Source organism: Ambystoma mexicanum, chromosome 7p, assembly GCF_040938575.1.
Source record: "Ambystoma mexicanum isolate Mex_15411 chromosome 7p, UKY_AmexF1_1, whole genome shotgun sequence".
Taxonomy (NCBI): Eukaryota; Metazoa; Chordata; class Amphibia; order Caudata; family Ambystomatidae; genus Ambystoma; species Ambystoma mexicanum.
In genome coordinates, this window is record NC_090939.1 from 768,206,969 (window position 1) to 768,226,901 (window position 19,933).

Here is a 19,933-nt window from a genome sequence, read left to right on the forward strand (position 1 = left end):
TTCCCGCGCACCCATGGAATACACGTACCCTGCTGGAATCGCGTGTGATGCTTCCCGCGCACCCCTGAAATACACGTACTCTGCTGGAATCGCGTGTGATACTTCCCGTGCACCCCTGAAATACACGTACCCTGCTGATTTTGCATGTGATACTTCCCGCGCACCCTTGATGCACGCGTACACAGGACAATCGCGTGTGGAACTTCCCGCGAACCACTGAAATACACGTTCCCCACTTGGCGTTTGCTCTTTGCCAGCCCTGTGAACTGGTCCAGGGTTAGCGCAGCCCTTTGCGATTATTTGGGGATTTTGAAGGCTTTTCCTTGCGCGAGGGCGTTCTTGGGGGCGTAACTGGCGCTGCTGCAGGGTTGCTGCGCCAAGCTGCGCCACGGCTGGTTTTGGATGCGAAAATCCATGAATGCGCTGTGCGCAGAAATCGATTTTAGCGCATGCGGCTGGCGCAGACATTCGCACGGGCACGCTGTGCGCCAGTCGCGTGCGCCACTTTTGTGCGAATTTCTATGAATTACCCTGCTAGTCTGCCTGGACCCTCACAGCTACCAGATAAGCTCACTAGTATGATAGACCCATCCACCATCTTCTTTATTCACCTATGGGAAATCAGGTCTCACTCCAGGTAACATCTGATTCAGGTTTCCTTTCAGACAAGGCCTGTTGTCCTTCTCATCTCTCAAGAGTCATCTTACCACAGCATTCACCGAACTGGACAGAGGATCCCCTTCCAGCATCTTTCAGAGTCTCACTATTTCCTGTGGGTCTCTACTTATTCCCACATTATGTAACATTAGGTTTGATGTATGTCACATGACAACACAATTTCGGATTGGTCAACTGTTTCTATCAGGTGGCTTATCAGGCCAATAGAATACACTCCTTAAATGAATAGATTGGTCATATTTTTGAACATGTGACAGGGGTGTTGCTGGACAATTAAACTCATAATTATATTGTATTTCATATGTCCCAGTAGGAATGTTTCCCATAACCGAAATATGGATTTTCAGATTCCCTCTTTCAAGCCAAATACATATATAGTGGCATGCATTAGCGTGATGACATTTGATGTTGTGATTTGTATTTACATAACTTATATAATAGTATATTATGTTTGACTTCCTTTTGTAGGGGAGACTCTCACAATGTCAGAACAGCTGTCCTTTGTATTCTACACCTAAGCTTGGTAAGTACAGGTAACATTGTTTTTAAGACTCATATAATGTAATGGTCAGCTTCATTTCTGTTTACATTTGCACATGAAAACCTGTTAGCATAATGAATCATGTGAGCAGCTGACAAGGTACCCCTTTCTAGATTTCCCATTAGCTTCAGACAGATGGTGAATTTAGAACCTAGCTAATGTATACATTCTGACTAAGCTACAACAATTTGTCATCTTATTAAGTAAGCTGCTCATAAATAATGGCCACCAAACTATAGATAAGGGCTGATTTACAGCTGAGGAGACAGGCTAGCCAAACGCCATCTTGCCACCCTGCTTCCAGAAGTGAGTATATAGTTTAAGAGGTTGTATTCACATTATAGACAAACGTAATAGAATGTGTCAAGATGGTGGCAAAACCAAGTAAGGAATATCTCAGGATAATAGTGTCTTCAATGTCAGGATGGTGGTAGAAATCCGAGAACAAGGGTTTTGGGTGATAGTGTCTCCAAGTGTCAGGGTGCAATGTGAGGGACAGGGGTAGTCTTTCTTTTTACAATAGATAAACAGAATAAATGCCTCCACTTTTGCTGAGAGGCGATCTCTAAAGAAATGTTCAGAGTGATCAAGTTCCTGAAAAAAAACAAAATATTCCAAACCAGATGACTAGGGCAAAAGAAAGTGAGCCAGAACTTCTTCCAGTTCACATAAAATATAAAGGTTCAAATCCAAATGATTTCATCCATCCCCCAGTACCAGACCGGGGTGGGGGGGTTGATGTCTGGTCCTTCGGCACTTGGCATGGATTGCAGATTTTCTTCAGTTACAGACCCACTGCTCTTGGACAGCTAGATATACTTTTGTGGCCCTCTTGCTCACTGCTTCATCAGGGATGTCTTTGGGACACTCTCCTTGCAGGTGTGCAATGTGTTCCTGTCAGGCTGGGCTCAAGGTTGGCCCTTTTGGGTGGATCTGGTGTGCCCTGGTTGTCCAGCTTTGTCCATGTCTTTAGTTGTTCAGACTCTGCTCTCTCCTGATCGTATCCCTTTTATTCAACCTGAAAACCACACTTGCTCCTTTGAAGATGTCTCTCCTTTTAACTATAATTCTCCCTTGTTTCTCAGACTTCTCCTTTCTCCTCTCCAAACTAAACCTTTCATCCTAGATCTCAACTCTCTTTGTGCACCGTACAACATCGCAGCATTAAGTTTCCTTCCCTATCTCCTTTCTACAATGACTTCAGCACTACTCTCGTCCTTTTGCCAGATGGTATCTCCCTCCTTCCTGTCAATGATAACATTTCCCTGATTCCTTTCAGAAAAAATAACATCCTTGTACTCTTCTTCTAAAACAACACCCTCTTCCTCGGTTGCCTTAATAAGAAGTTTGTCTCCTGCACAATATTCCTCTCCACTTCCCTCTCTTTCCTCACCAAGGTGGTACCATTTTATCTTTGCTACAAAATAATGTCTTAATCTCTCTGTCCCTCTCTCTGACTCTATCTGTCCCTCTCTGTCTGTCTCTGTCTCTATCTCTGTCTCTCTCTCTCTCTCTCTCTCTCTCTCTCTCTCTCTTTCTAACAAATCAGGACCTCCCTCCTGCTCCACACAATAATCACTTCCCTCCTTACACACCACAGACTCCTCCTCTAAACCAATCTACCCCGTATCTATACTTCATGCTTCGAACTTCTTGTCACGCAGCAGTCTCTCTTCCGTCCTGGTCTCTGCTGTCAGAATCTCCTCGCATGGGGTCTCCAAGGGGTTCAGTTCTGGAGACACAGTTACGCAAAACTTAGTCATGCAAAAGAGTATTCAAAGAAAGTGAAATTAATGTCATTTATGTTAATAACCTACTTGATAGTTGAATTTTTAGTATCATAGCACTAAAGGACAATAAGAAAACCTCTCAATTTTTTTGTTGAAAACAATTATTTCTAGACTAAGCTTTATCATCACCAGCACTCATTAAAGATTGTAAAATAAATAAGGGCCATAATAGTCAGTGTAAGGTATATCTTACAAGAAAAAATGACCTTAGCAGACAATTAACCCAAGTCCACACAAGAATAAGAAATGCCAAACAGAAAATGATTTTGAGAGAAAATGTGGAAGAAGGATGGACAGATCTCACAAAGCAATTCAGCAAAAAGGGCAGTTAGATAAGGAAGCAGCCAAATGACAATCCCTAAGTGAACATAAAATAGACAAACTATGCACTTGCCAATCTCATATAAAATCTGCAACACCTAAAGGAAATGCTGGTCCCTGGTAATGAAGCTTTTGAATCCACCCAGTCTACAAATAAAATGTAGCCAGCAATTTATACAGAAATGGATCATAATTTTAAATTATGAGGCAGCGCCTTGGTGTAAAGCGCTCTATAAACCAATAAATCAATCAACCAGAATATGGAAACATGCTCCTCTGTACTTGAGGTCTCCTTCCCTCTGCACAGCTATTTCTTGCAAGGTACAAATGGACCTTTTATGCCTGGATGCAGTAAAGGTACATAGATGGTGAATTATAACTAAGGTTTCAGGTTTTATATTATAACTTTGTCAACATTTAGCCATAATTTATTTTGCTCGTTGTATCCCTGTATATCCACGTTGACGCCTTGCTGTGTCACACAAATGTTCCATCTTGTTTTTTTAAAAAATAATTTAGTGATTGGATGCCTCCAATTGGATGATGATGCACATCAAGCGGCAGTCCATTTTCACCTTAAAAACAAATGGCCTGATATTGTTCTTGCTCTTTGATAGCTGGTGAAATAGCTTAGCAGGTTGAGGAGTTGCTTCTATGTTCAGCACATTACAAGTTCAAATCCTGGGACTACCAGCTCAGCCATTCATCCTTCCAAGATCGATAAATGATTACTAACTTTGTGTGATATTGTACGTAAATATGTTCTATGCAAAGCTCTACATAATTAAACATCTTTATCTGAGAACGTTTGTAGAGGGGAAACAGAGTATAATGTTTCCCCTCTGCAAATCTTCTCACAAAATGTGAATGTGCTTTCACTGTCACATGAAAGGTATCGAATATATGGACTTCCATGTAAGAGTGGAAAGGAAATTACATTTTTTATTCCCAGTCAGTACAGAAGTGTGTCAAAATGGGCAAGGGGAGCACACGCTATGGCACATGATACAGCAGCATTATAGTTTAACTCACCTGGCTCCCCTTGAGAGACAAGTACTATAACCCCAAGGAGCCATTTTAAAAGCAACTTCATGCACCGGGGCACATGATGGACCCAATTGTTGCAGCTTTCCTGAATTGAAAGACTCTTTTTTTTCATTTTGAAAGAAAGATGCTGCAAGCTTGATTGACCTAGTCAGGACATTGGCTACCAATTTAAATGAAGTATTAGGTCTGACTAGAGGCTGTTATCAGCTGCATGGTACTTCTTCGAAAGGTAATGCACCAAAGCATTTCCCTTCCCTTGGTAGCTTAGATTGTATGAATTGTAATGTGTCTGCATTGCCCAATGTTTATCATAGCCTTCCCCCTCCATTGTCTATACCCAACAGAACACTTTTAGGCACACACATAGTAAGAGGCCAACTGGCACCCAGTAAGCCCCAACTTTCCAATAAAGGTTGGCAGTTGTCAGGGAGCCAGTGTGGGAGTGTCCATAGGCATCTTAAAAATCATCATAGTTATTTGCCTATTAACCAGACACAAGTAGCCTCTGGTTTCAGAGAAAAAATATAACTTGTTAATTGAACATGGCTCTATTTATATGACCCAAGTACCTGAACTTCTCCCGCCCTGTTCTTTAGAACAAGTGTGTCCGCTAGCTAAGACACAGGCAGGGGAGGATGCCTTCCTGTGATAAGATGTGATGTCTTAGATGTAGATGCAATAATTATGCCTGACAAAGTAGACCCAGCATGTGATATCAGCAAAACAACACTAGGACACAAATGCCTGGCAAGGGTCTTATTCTCTATTGATTATCGAAGCCTACTACCTGGGGCTCCGACATTCAACTTCGTCAATATCCTCCAGCCCTTCCAATTTTTACCAGGGCAAATGTCTCGCCAGCCCCTCACTTTCCATCTAAGCAATGCCCAAATACATGCTTTGCCAATTTTAAACCCCCAACACAAATAGACGGGCCGCACCTGACAACAGTTGCCCTTACTGGTCAGATACTACACTAGCAGCGATTCATACTCTACCCTGCCCCGTTCGTATATGGCCCGCAAATAAAATATCCATACTTTCATGGAACATACAGGGCATTTGCAGCAAAATGGATAACCCAGATTGTGATGAGTGATGAGTTTTTGAGTTCCGTGAGAACATATTTTTACAAGAAACGTGGGCAACAAATGAAGTAAACTGTCCAGGCTATGATGTATACAGTGAAGGACCCCAAAAGAAGGCCAAAGGGGGCTTGCTATTTTGGTCAATCACTGTTTATGAGCCAAATGCACTATTATTGACATAGCACGCCCTTATTTGCAAGATTTAAGGATCACACATCCAGGTCATTATTCGTTTTTGTCTGAGTAATAGTTACCTTCGATCTAACCAATCAACAATTGCCCGGCTATAAAATGATTTGCATTGCCTGCTTACCTATAGGTACTTGGATGACAAATTAATAATTGCTGGTGATTTTAACATGCAGTTGGAATAATCTCCGGAACTAGATGTATTAATGGAAGAAGAAAATGAAATCTGGGATGGACCTCAGCCTCTGTCAATTCCCCTCGACACTCCTATTCATGGCTGACCTATGTAACAGCCATGTTACTACGGATAAACATCTTTTCCTATGCATTAGCCAGTGCAAACAGTTCTTCTTAAGAGCATCTCCTTTTTCAAACAAGGGCGGGAGAAGTTTAGATACTTGAGTCATGTAAATTATTCCCGTAAATAGCTTCCGCAAATTCCCTCGACACTCCTTTTCATGGGTGCCCTGTGTCTCCTCTTTGCTGTTTTCGATGGGGTCTAGGGCATGCAGTGGAAGGATTCAGGATGGTATTCCTGCCCACCCAACATTTAGAATCCATTCCAGGCTCCCGTTAATTGATTACTTCTTTGTCGATCTAAGTCTTTGAAATATGATGATACATTCCATGGTGATAAAAAGGGTAAAAAGTGATCACAACCCCATTGCATGTCTAATGTCACTTCCCGACAAGACCTTGACAGTCTCTGCCAAATCTAATAGCATTTTTTTTTCCATTAGGAAGAGCCGGTCTAAACTGAATGAGCTTTATATATTTTTTTTTTTATTATTATAGTTGTTTTGGTCGCAAAAAATCGAGACCTTTCAACTTATAATCTTGTTTACAAAAGCATTTAAAACAATCTACAAACAATCATACAGAATAATAAAAATAAAAAAAATAAAAATAAAAAATTAAATGAGCTTTATATAAATCGAGATTTATATAATGACCTACTTTCAATTCTAACTGACTATGCAGAGCCCCCACAATTTCAAGATCCTATCAAACTTTACAATAAGGTTTTGAAATTGATGAAACCATTAGTCACACCAAAAGTGTGAAACCGCCATTATTCATTTCCTAAAGGAGCTCCTACTAACTGATACGATGCGGAATGCCGTGTAGCAAAAAAAAAGGTCTTGATCGCGGCTGTGAAAGCAACACAGTTAGCTTGCTGTGAGTCACTGGCCAGGCAAGGGGCACTATAGAAAGATTTATTTGCCCATAAAAAGACAGAATATGCTCAGAAGGCATGGCAAGAACTGAGCACGTTCACCCCGTCAAATGATAAGAGAACCTGCTGGAAGTTAGTTCATAATTCCCAGAGGGACTCGATATCAGTCACCACAAATCAGATTACCACAGAAGAATGGTTCCTTCGTTTTACCTCCCAGTATAAAAGCGAGGCAGAAGACTCAAAATCCCCTATAAATCAATGTAGTCTCCCGCAGGAAATTGACCGCCCAGCGCTCATGTCTTGTTCACCCTTATAGTAGAGGCAGCACTTGTTTCACAGAAAGCAGATAAAGCTGGCCCGAATTTTCTTTTTTTCTGCTGATATGTTCAAGGAGCCATGCCATAAATGTAGGTTCCATACCTAACATCGTTTTTTAATGAACTTCTTAACACATATGTTCCTCTTGCAGCAGGCAAGGTGCAAAGCTGATCCTGATTTACAACAAGCATTGGCAATGCCAACAGTTTGGCCTTTTGTGTAGGCATGGAATAATCATTTACCCGACACTGCTGTGATGGCATTAACTGGTGATTAATAGTAGCAGCTGTAAAATGGTTCCTACACATGTAATAGCAGTGTTTGGCCACAGGCCAAAACTGTCGGCTTTGCCAATGCTTGTTTTAAAAAGGCAGCATCTTTCGCCAGATACAGCCTTCTTATTAAAAGAAGAGCCTTTGTTTTTGTTCGCAAATGTTCTGTTGTTGCTCATAGCAGGCGGTGAGATAGCTTAGTGAGTTAAAGGCTTGCCTCTGCCATCTCTGTGCAAAATGCACGGGAGCCAGGCTCAGTCTTTCTTCCGTGTGAGATAATATATTGAGTATCAATAACTTGGGCAATGGTAAACATATAAAACATGACCCTACTTTACAAGACCCCAATACCCCTACTGGGTCAGCTCTCAAAAGCCATGATATGCAGCACCAATGCGTATTATCCCCCGTCGGCCTGACTACTTGGAATGCTGAACACAGTGAGCACCCAAAGTACATTAAACACCTTGTGATGAATGCAATGCATGCACATGGACTGTCATGCGTGACATGCATGACCGTGGCAGATATAAAGCAACTGAACAAGGAGACAGTACATGGCAATATACCACTGCCGACCTTTGGTAAACACTGGCCACTGAGTGAACAAGCAGACTGAGATGCTTCAGTGCGGAGGAATGAGTGACAGGGAGTGACTGCGAGTGACACTGTGTATGGGATGGCGTGAGATATGGTTATAATAAGGCCACATGAAAAAGAGAAATATCCATTTAATTTTCTAGAGTCACTTTCATTCTTTGGGGGTCTTAAAGATATGTCACGTGTGTTTGTGGGGGGGCGGCATTGGTGGGGATTTGCTCTTGATGATATTATTCTCTCTCCCATTCTCACCGGTGTGAGAGAAAAGAAAGGGGAGACCCAGTAAACGGGGAAGCATACCGCCTTTACCCCCAAAACGTAACTAAACATATTAACGATAGTATCATCACAATATTTTCTATCAAAAAATGGCGAGCTGAGAGGAGAGGGCGATGGGAAGAGCAGTTTATAGCTCAGAGAATTGAGCACTCCCCTCTGCCATCTGCTGAATGGCAACAAGCAAGTTCGGATCGAGGCAAGACCTATTCAGCTTTTCATTCTTCCAAGGTAGAACAATTACATACCATTACGTTTGGTAATAAGTGTGGCGCTAAGGACGCTTGTTGCAGTGCTTAGAAGCTGGAGAAATCAGGCATGAAGCGCTGTGTAGATAAGTATTCCAGCTGCATAAATGAAAACGGAGGCCTTAATAACATGTGCAATCCCTATAACTGTTGATAAGAAGCACGGGTCTGTGAAATTCATTCTCCCTGTCCTATGTACAGGAATACACAACATGCTTCACCATTGCAGATATGATGCACGAGCCACTGCAAAAGAGACAAAGCCTGTGTGAAATGCGGAAGGCGTATGGCTGAGGGGGCTGGGCTGGACATGCCCAACTGCAGCCCTGTGCACCTTGCTGCTTCCTCAGGCTTCACCATGTGGTGCTTCTCAGGGTTTCCTGCTGCCACTGACGGATGGACAGAATGACAGGGATTCGGGGGCGAGGGCAGTGAATGGATTGTTTACAAATGTACTGCATTATATAGGTTGAAGCGCTGAGGCAACCAGTTTCAAGCGCTTAGCTTGCAGACTTGTCTTCTAGGGCTCACATTTACTGACTGCAGCCATGTGGGTGGCAAACTGGTGCAGCAGCCAAAGGCATGTAGAAAATGGCTGCTTTATTGGGAAAAAGTGCATTTCCTACGTCTCTGTAAATAGCCCCCACCCTTCGATGTTTCACCAGGCGGGAGCGGAGGGAAAGGTGGAAGAAGGCGGATGAAGGGGGTTTGACACACAAAGGAAGGGCATGCCTGGGCGTCCTGAAGCACGGAAGGGGCGGGCATGCTTTCAAAGACCAAAGGGAAAGCTGGAAGCCACTGCAGTGTGCAGCATGCCAGGGACAGAGGGGCTGCAGGCCGACACATGAACAATTACATTCTCTCATGAAATGTTAACTAGACAAAACACACAGCTTCACTGCTCTCTTCACACAGCTTCACTCCTCTCTTCAAATGTCGAAATAAATGGCTTACCAGAATCACAATGGCTTACTTGGAGAAACAAACAGACACGGCATAGCCAATCACATCCTAATGAAATCACCAACTAAACAGCCAATCAGGTGCTGCTTACATCAAAAAACACTTGACCCACACCACACAAACCACTAGAATTACCTTTTCACAGCCATTTTAAACCCAAACAAAACTATCACGGTACCTTGTTAATTTTTCATAGACAATACTTTAAAATGTATAACAACTTGAAAGCTGCAGTCAATATCTTTTAAAGCATCAATCAAGTCAATTAACTTTTTTGTAAAATTAAAACATGGTGGCCGCCATTTTGGAAGTAAAAATGGCCGACAAATCCATCAGAAATTCAGCCAAAGAGTGCGAAAAGAGGCATGCCGTAAGTGGAGATAGATGGGAAGGGGTGGAAAATCCCATCCATTTCACTTAGCAATGGGTGTTAACTGGGTGGGACACATAATCAAACTACCATGTATCTATTCTCATATGCCAAGCATTACAACAAACCTGCATCCAAATCCCCTATTTCAAGCTCTCATATTAAAGTTCTTATTTTAATGACAATAGTTTCAGATTTATATGTAGCACATTTAGTGCCACCTAATAGTCAACACTAAAAAGGGGGCCACCAATTTACCTCACAATTATAGGCCAATCTCTCTCCTTGATTCCTTCGGCAAGATTTTTGGGTAACCTCTAGAGCCAGGGTTGATTGCGAGTCACAAGTAGCTCACGTGCTGCTTCCAAGTAACTCACTCAAAGGTGCCGTCTCTGCTGACCCCTCAGCCAGGTCAGGGGCAGGAGGTGCTGCTTCTCCAGCCATTACTGATGGCGCTTTACAAGGCAGATATTCAGTGGGGGTAATTCCTAGAATTCGGCGCACAAGTGGCGCACGCGGCTGTCGCACAGTGTGCGCGTGCGGCAGTCTGCGCCAGCCCCGTGCGCCAAAGCCCATTTCAGCGCAGAGCGTATTCATGGATTTTAACATCCATAACCAGCCGTGGCGCATAGTGGTGTAGCGACCCTGCAGCAGCGCCAGTTACGCCCCCAAAACCGCCCCCTGCGCCATGAGCAGCGCACAAATCCAGTACATGGCGCAAAGGCCAGTGGACCAGCATACAGCACCCCAACCACGAAAACACGTGTAAAACTACCTGCGCACCTATCAGAATACATGCATGCAGCCCATCCACCCTCCCCATGCCCCACAGGCAGCCCATCACTCCAGTGCATGCCCCACAGGGGGGCCAATTCCCATTCGATTTCGGTAGCGCGAGAGGGGTACGTGTATCTTGAGGGGTGTGAGGGGAGTTTTACATGCAATAGGCCCTGTGCGAGCGGGGTACGTGAATTTGTGGGGTACGCAGGGAGTTTCACATGTGATAGGCCCTGTGCAAGCGGGGTGCTTGTATTAGTGGGATACGCGGGGAGTTTCACATGCGATAAGCCCTGTGAGAGTGGGGTACATGTATTTGTGGGGTACGCAGGGAGTTTTACACGTGATTTTGCTAGCGCAAGAGGGATACGTGTATTCGGGGGGTACGCAGGGAGTTTTACACGTGATAGGCCCTGTGCGAGCGGGGTACATGTATTTTTGGGGTACGCGGGGAGTTTTACAAGTGATTTCGCTAGCACGAGAGGGATAGGTGTATTCGAACGGTTGCGCAGGGAGTTTTACACGTGATTTGGCATCGTGTGCCCTCCCGGGTGTGTGGTTCCCCCCTCCCCATGCTCTGCAGGCAGCCCACACACAGGGGACTATCCTACAACCCTCACCATGCCCTTCAGTCAGCCCACATGGCACCATGCACTTGTGAGCACACTTGTGAGCCCCGACTCAAGCCCCCCTGCACCTCCGCCCACCCAGCATTCACGGGCACCAGCCAGCAGCCCCCAACTCATGTCCCCCTGCACCCCCGCCCACCCAGCATAGACGGGCACCTGCCAGCAGGCCCCGACTCATGTCCCCCTGCACCCCTGCCCACCCAGCATAGACGGGCACCTGCCAGCAGGCCCCGACTCATGTCCCCCTGTACCCCCACCCACCCAGCATTGACGGGCACCTGCCAGCAGGCCCCGACTCATGCCCCCCTGAACCCCTGCCCACCCAGCATTGATGGGCACCTGCCAGCAGGCCCCGACTCATGTCTCCCTGCACCCCCGCCCACCCAGCATTGACGGGCACCTGCCAGGAGGCCCCGACTCATGCCCCCCGCACCCCTGCCCTCCCAGCATTGACGGGCACCTGTCAGCAGGCCCTGACTCATGCCCCCCTGCACCCCTGCCCACCCAGCATTGACAGGCCCCCCAACACATCATCACGATCCACACACATGGCCCTTATGGCCACCCAAATACCACCCCATGCCACCCCAGTCAAAACACCCAACCAAGTATACCATCCACCCCACATTGAAATCCACCATTACATGATACATCCCAAATGGCAAGTATGCACATCAATACATGTCCGTCACACACACACAATGGGTGCAAGTGAATGAGAAAACCCACATCGTGACATGCATGAAACCAATGAGAGAATACCACACAAATGAAGTATTAAACCAAAATATATTAAAAATAAAAGCAAGGAAACGAAAGAAATGCACACAATAATACAAATAATAAACAAAAGGCTGCATGTCCAAAATAAATGAAATAAAATACATGAATGCTGCATAAAAATTAATCCAAATGAAAATGTCTCCAAAGGGTTTGTCCATCAAACAAGATCCAAATGAAAACATAAATCCATTGCTCCATGGTAAAAAATGAAAAAAAAGAAGTCCAATCTAGTCTTCAACTATATACAATTTCCAAATCCAGGGTCCATGAGCCCAACAACCCAAATGAAACCTACAAAAAACCCTACCTAATAAACAACTATATACAAAAATGTGGGGCATAGTCCATGCGCCCCAAATGAAAGAAAAATATAAAGGAAACCTAACACTAATTAACTATATACAATGGCGGCGGGCAAGTCCTATGGCTCATTTGTTGATTTCCCGGGCCAGGGAATCATCGAACTCCCGTTCTACGTCCTGAGGCGGGTTCCATGGCCCCGAGGTTTCGCAGGGATAATGCCATGTCCACCTCCAACTCCCTGTGAATTTCCTCGAAGCACTCAGCCCGCCTCAGCGCCCTGCGCATGGAGTTCTCCGCCCTGACCATAGTGAGCCATGCCTCTTCTTCCCGCCATCGCTCTGCATCTATTTGCTGGCCCAACCGCTGCCACATGGAAGACACTTCCAATCCAAGGTCCTCCTGCCCTCTGGCCGATGCCTGCCCCTCTGATGTTGATGGCTCTGAGCCATCATCGCTCCCACCTTGAGCCTGCTGCTGCCGTTCATGTGCCCTGCCTCTTGATGCCTGCACGTCCTCCTCCTGCTGGGGTCCAGTTGTTGGGGTGGCCACCCCTGCTGGACCTCCGACTCCTGACTGTGGCAGGGATGTGTCCTCCACCAGCCTGGCCGCTGGGTCAGAGGCAGCTCCACAGGGTACCCAGGTGATACTTGGGCCGGAATATGGCGCGGAGGACGACTGACGCATAGGGGGTTCAGTTGAGGAGGGGGTTGGTACAAAGTCCAGCAGACGGAGGAATCCAGCACTGGTGACCCGTCCTAGTAGGTCACATGGTCAAAGAGGCATCCCAGATAACGTGCAGAGTCTTCACGAAAACCCTGCAGGTCATCTCGGATGCCCCGTAGACGCAATGCCATCCCAGCCAGGACAGGGTCAATACGGTCCCGGATTGCCATGTCCGCAGGGAGAGGAAGGCCAGTTGTTCATGCATCCCCTCCCCGCGAACGGATCTGGACGAAGGCTTCCTTGCTGGTGCGGGATGATGCAGTCACAGGATCGAGGACAGGATTACACACAGGCACCTCTGCGCCGGCCTGTGCTGCCTCATGTCCCTGCCCCTGGACTGCACCACTAGCACCAGTGGAATCCCCCCTCCCGACCCTGTGTGTGTCCCTTCCACGGCCTCCTCCTCAACAAAACCCACCACCAACCTGGATGACTCTGTGCCATCTTCCTCCATAGCAGTAAGTGTAACCACTTTCATCAGGGCTGGAGACTCGCACTATGTGTGTGCGGTCGGATTCTGAACCGTTCGGGTGCTGACCGCGGAATGAATATTACTGTGGCTTAATTAGCTTTTGGGAGGTACACAAGATACATGTTTGTTTTCGGGACAGGAAAATACCAGCTCGACTCCACTACCCTGATAGATGGGAGTTGTCACAGCTCTATTGGGGCGTCCTCCTATTTCTGAAAACTTCAGTTTCAGCTTTAAAAAACCAGAAGAAATCCGACCGCACACACATAGTGCGAGTCTCCAGCCCTGAAGAAAGTGGTTACACTTACTGCTATACCACTGAAACCGGTCGGCTTTTCGTGTGATCTGAGTAGACCAACACAGATCAGGAAGATCCCTACATCAGATCTCTTCTTCTGATCCCAAACCAAGAAGGGATCTCTGACCTTTACCGATGGGGGAACGGAGCTCACGTATATATAATATTAAAAAAAGCAGATCTCTGAAATCTTCCCCCTAAACAAATAGGAGTTACCTCTGTCTACTAGCCAGCTCTGACTAGTTATAGTCGAGGTTTAACACTCTATAATTTTAATTAGTTGTAAAAATCAGAAAACGCGAATAATAAAGTCATTGTTTATTTGGAAAACAACGTTGAAAATAAACCCCAAATTGTGTGGAACCCTAAAGGCAAAACTCAGGAATCTTTAACAATGGAGCAAAAACCCAAAAGAGAAGCAATAACAGAATAATGTAACTCAAATCCGAGTGTGATATAACGTTAGGGAAGATTCGAGGTTTCGACTCCCAACCCAGGGTCAAATTTTGTGGACAGCTGGTGCAAACATGCCACCACCCCCTGTGGTTCCTGGTGATGCAGCTGCTGCATCACAACCTGGCGCCCATATCAACAAACAGCAATTTACATCTGTTGTCACAGGCCCACCGGTGGTGGTAGCTGCAGGTGCAGCTGTGGACACCTCCACCCGGGCTCTGGGTCAGGCAGCACATGTTTCGTTGTGTGAGGAGGACTCCCAGGACGATTTCCATCTTGCCCGGAAGGTGGGCTCATGTGCGTCCACTGTGGCTGTGACTGTGGCACACATATCTGGGGCAGTACTGACATCTGCTGCCCCAAGCAGCCGGTTGATGGTAACTGCATGTGCAGATTCAGCCAAAACTACCCTGCAGTGACTCAGACCCAAGCAAGACCTTCTGTCCTCATACCAACACCCACTGCGCAGGTGCGCACAGCTCTGGATGCTACAAGCGCTGGAATGACCTCAAACGCAGTTACTCCATGTCTCTGGTGACTGGTGGTGTGCCACCATCAGAGGAGGATGAACTCGCTCAGCATGAGGAGATCGCTTCAGGGTTTATCCCGGAGGAACAAATCAGTGGAGTGGGAGAGAGGATGGACTAGGATGCATCATCTGGTGAGTATTGATGCGTGCAACTCAATGACATGTGTGTTTGGCATGTGTGACCCGCCCAGCTAAGTTGGTTTTTACCTATCTTCAATCTCCCTCTCCACCTGTGTTGTTCACCAAGAGCACCTGGCAGCTCTTACCTACTGTATTATCTTTTTTTTTACCAGTTCTGGTGCTATGCTGATGTCAACCAACACATTTCCTGGCTGCCCTTGGCCACCTCTTGTCCATCCCTTATTTCAGATAGCCTCATTGCCATTTGCATTTGGTATACTACCAACGGTCTATGTCTGAATACCAGCAAGACTGAAATCCTCCTCATTGATGCACCTTTTCCATCCTTTGCAATCAATCTCTGGCCAGCCCCACTTGGTCCTCCCCCTGCCTCCACCTGAAAGGCCATGAACCTCTGGGTCACCTTTGACTCAACACATCCCTTTTACACACACATTTGTGATGTATCTTGGAATGGATTAACTTATTGCTCCACCACCTCAAGGGTACTGTGCCCTCCCTAACATTCTCCTACATGCTCACAGTCTGTCAAGCTCTGGTTCATTCAAGGTTGGGGTACTGTGACAGTCTCATTCAATAATCGACCGGCCTCCACCCTCCACCACTAATCCGGTACAGGACTGCAAGACTTGTCCTTGGCCACAAGCCCTGGGATCCGATCATCCCAGCTATGTGACCCCTACACTGGCTACGAGTGGATCCAAGGATGTTACTTCAGACCCTCTGCATTGTGCACAAGGTTTCTTTGGGGCTGGGTAGAAAATACCTTCAAAAATCCCTCTACCAATTCCTCCCCCCTTGAGTTCTTTGATCCTCTACCCCACACTCCCTCAAGCTCAGTCATTAATTTAATGAATGAGGTAGGAGCAGATCTGTGTGAGCTCACTTTTGAACTGCCAACTGGCCACGTTGAATCTTGAGGGGAGATATATCTGCTTCTGGTAGCAACTCAACACCTTCCTACTTGCTCCAGCATTAGCCCCTCTTCTACCCAGCTGAACAGTTTCCTCTGTTGGCACTGTGCCCCTGCACACACTCTGTCCATCGGATCAGGTACCTGCTCACCTTGCCTCCCTGCTGCACTGCCTGCAGGCCTCCCATACCAATGGGCCAGTGCTTGTCCCCATACAGTCCAGCACTTTTTGTCTGCACTCATCAGATTTGCCCTGTCCAAATCATCTTGCACTTGCCACTTGCTGGCTGCACTACCACTATTTGAATGGACATTCTATCATTGCACTTCATTTGCCTTCTTTGGTCTGTTCTGTTTGGCACGTTCCCCTTCTCCCCCTTCCTGGGTCTTCAACCCTTCATCCCTTCTCCATGCACTAGCGTGTTCTGTGTGTCACTGTGCCCAGTATGATAGTTGTTTTGAATTCCTTTTCTCCCCTGTTCCCCTCCCTTTGCTTGTTTGCGCTCTGAGCCACTTGTGTACGTGTGCAGTCATGATGGTGCTGTGTGATGTTGACAACCCCTACTATGGCACACATTTATTCCATGAATAACCCCCACTAAGCCTTGTGTGTTTTCAAATCTCTGAAGAGAAAAAAATAATGGAAAATTGCCAATGTACTGATTGTTTTTTTATGCCCTGGTTTTTGGGAATCTTGCTGGAAGCAGAGCATATATCAGTGAGATACACTGAACACTATGGTGGGGGGCTATGACGAATCAAGAAGCAACTCTGTTAACTCAGCTAACATGGAGTATTCAGTAGTGTTTTCAAGTGAGGATATACAAGCAAGGCTTCAAATATGTTTATACTGATGGCCACCTAGTATTATGGGCTATTATGGGCTCATCAGCACAAGAGAGCATCCACAGGTAAGACCTGCGTATGCGTCAGAACGGTTAAAAGTATGTGCTCGGGTGACATTGCAGCGCTGGCAGTGCATTCTTTTACAGTGAGAGAAGAATGTGATCAGAGTAAAAAAAAAATGTTTCTATCACTATATTTTGCTAAGGTGTTGTCGGTACGACTGTCCCTGAGTACATTAAGAAGTGTGAGATCAATCAACTACTTTACATGCCCAAGATCACGTATTTGTCTGGTTTAAAAGGCTCACTATTAGCTTTCACCTGGAGCTTAGTGCTCTGTCCCATTTATGCAATGTAGCATAGGATTTTCTGAAGCATTTCAAGAAGGAATTTACAAAGATCTTCACTGTCATCCTAACTTTTACTTTAAACATGAACAGCTTACATTGGGAGAAAACTGCTTCACTGAATGAGGTAAAAAAGAAAAACGAATTGAGAGCATGTATTTGTATTGCATAGGTAACATATTTGCTACTGCATGTATGCCAACAAGCTCATGTTCATTTGAGAGAGCTTCCTACCCAGTTCTGTTTTTTCTTTGTACTCTGGAGCTTGTATCCCAGCATTTATAATGGGAAAAGCAAATCCCCAGAATGTAAAATGAATGAGCATCTGCCAAATTCTGCTGATGGTGTCTACTGATAAACATTGTTGGCAAAGCCAACAGTTTCTGATTTTGTGTATGCATGAGTTCTGCATTTTTCAGGGACTGCCATAATATTACTACCTGGCCATAAGAAGGCAGCAGCTGGAAAAGGGTGTCAGTACCTGGGAATACAATGGTGGTGCTTGATAAGTGCCTATTTGCTGCCTATAGAAGAGCCACAACTGTTGGGCTTTTCAATGTTTATTGGAACCAGAATTAAGTGCAAGTAACAGATGCAAGGACAGAGGTACTGCTTACACATCAAATGGCTGATGGTACACTTTATTAAGACAGCTTTTTTACATCAAGAGCTGGTTTATACCTGTAGTTATGCCATTCCCTTTCAGAATGCTGATCAGAAAACACAGAACTAGACTTTGATCCTAGCAGAATCGCTTTTGGGAAGGGAAGGGAAGGTAGTCAGTGGGAATGGCCATACAGACTACCATGGTCATGGGTAGGTTAATGTTCAAACAACACCCAGAGAATGTATCTCATCTCTCTCTTGTCTGCACTTCCCACAACAATAGTTTTGGCTTACAGGCAGCACTTTCAGAGCTACCTAACAGCTAAAACTAAAAATGGCCCTTTCTTAGCTTGTCTGTAATCCGCCATATCGGCTCTACAGTGCCTTACTACAATACCTTTAACACACTGCAAAAGGACTGCAGACGAAAATATATGCTTGTAGCATGAAACTTCCCAAGTACTTACTGCATCCTTATAATGCGCAAAGGTAGCTGTAAGCTTGCGGCACATGTACTTTTAAATTAATTGCACTGTTGTTTTCTTCAATTCTATAAGTGCTGTAAAAATATCCCTTTTTGCTCTGTGATTTACATGGTGGTGCCTAAATGGGGTTTAAGAAGCCCTTTAAAGTAAAAGTGATGGCAGGGGAATATAGATGATGATAGCGGAACCTGAACATGCAAGGTTGTAGTGTACATATTATGATGATATCATTCATAGGAGCCATTGACTGTCATTTGATGTCATTACTGGAGCATTTGTGGATACTCGTGCTATGCGATGGCGGCACATTCACACTGAGGCTGTACCTTACATGTGGGTACCGGTCTATGAAGCACTACCTAATGTTTTTGTAATACTAGGGAATTTGAGGATACACTTAGCATGTGGTGCAGTACTGGGACATGCGCTGGCATGACTTGTAATGCCTATTATTGTGGATTTATGGTATTGGATAGGATTCCTTATAAAAAATTGGCACTGCACTTTACTTGTAATGGCTGCCACTCAATATGCAATACTGTACCTAACTTATGCTGACTGACCAAGTTTAGCAAATTAGGCGTTTACTAACATAACATGTCAGCCGTGGGCCATTTAATACTGCACTTGGAATATTATGGTATAGCCTGGACATATGAGACATATTAAGACTGCACTTGTTAAGTGAGGCTATTACTGGCATTAGACACCAGTGTTTGTAAATGAGACTACATTCCGCATAGTATGGCAGCACCTGGAATTGTGGTGCTCATTTTAGCTAGTGCTGGACTCCTGAACGTTGGGGAATACAGCCATCTCTTGACATGACCAGGCTTAAGGAAGATATCAGTGAACGATTCACTGATTTTGAGATGCTGGAGCACTGTGTGATGTTTACCTCAAACCTTTTCATGGAAGTCGATGTTGGTGAACCTTTGCAACAAATGAACACACGGTTGAACCTCAACGGTTTTGCAATGGAACTGGAGATTATTAGCCTTCAAGGTAACATTCAATTGAAAACCAGGTAACTAAAAACACATTTCTGGGGTTTTCTTGATTCCAAGCAGTACAAGAATATTCACACAGCAGCACATAAACTGGCTACCCTATTTGTTTCCACCTATCCCATTGAATTTACCTTTTTAGACATTAACTTCCTAAAAATCACAATTTCGTACCCGTCTGACTGACCAGCATCTGAGTAACTCCAGAGTTGCTGTTTCAAGCTACGCACCAGATTCTAGAGCACTGGTGGACATCATGCAATATCAACCTTCACACTAAATGTACAGATCGATTCCTTGCATTCCTACATGAACATTTTTTTATGTGACTGCTATTGCAAAATAATGAAATTAATGTTGTGGAAGTTTTCAATGCAACAGTGAATGCATACATTAGTTGATGTTTTAAAGGGTAAATAAAGTGCCAAGAAAAACAATCTTAGGACAAATATCCATGCTCGTCACCATCCCAGTAGCCAGGGACGTCATTTAGGGGTCGCCAGAGAATGCAACTGCAAGCTCTGAGGTCTCCCTTGCGACCTCTGAAAAGAAAAGGAAAAAAAAAAGATTTTTTTTGTTTTTTGTAATGCAAGCTCCTGGGCTGTGGCTAGCACCATGTGGCTCTTTACTTCTGGAGTGGATGGCTTTCTTGTTCAGGCCCCTAAAAAAAAGAAGACAAATAAGAACAGGAGTGCCACAAGTCTAACACTTTCAGCACTGACCCTAAATAAGAAAGAA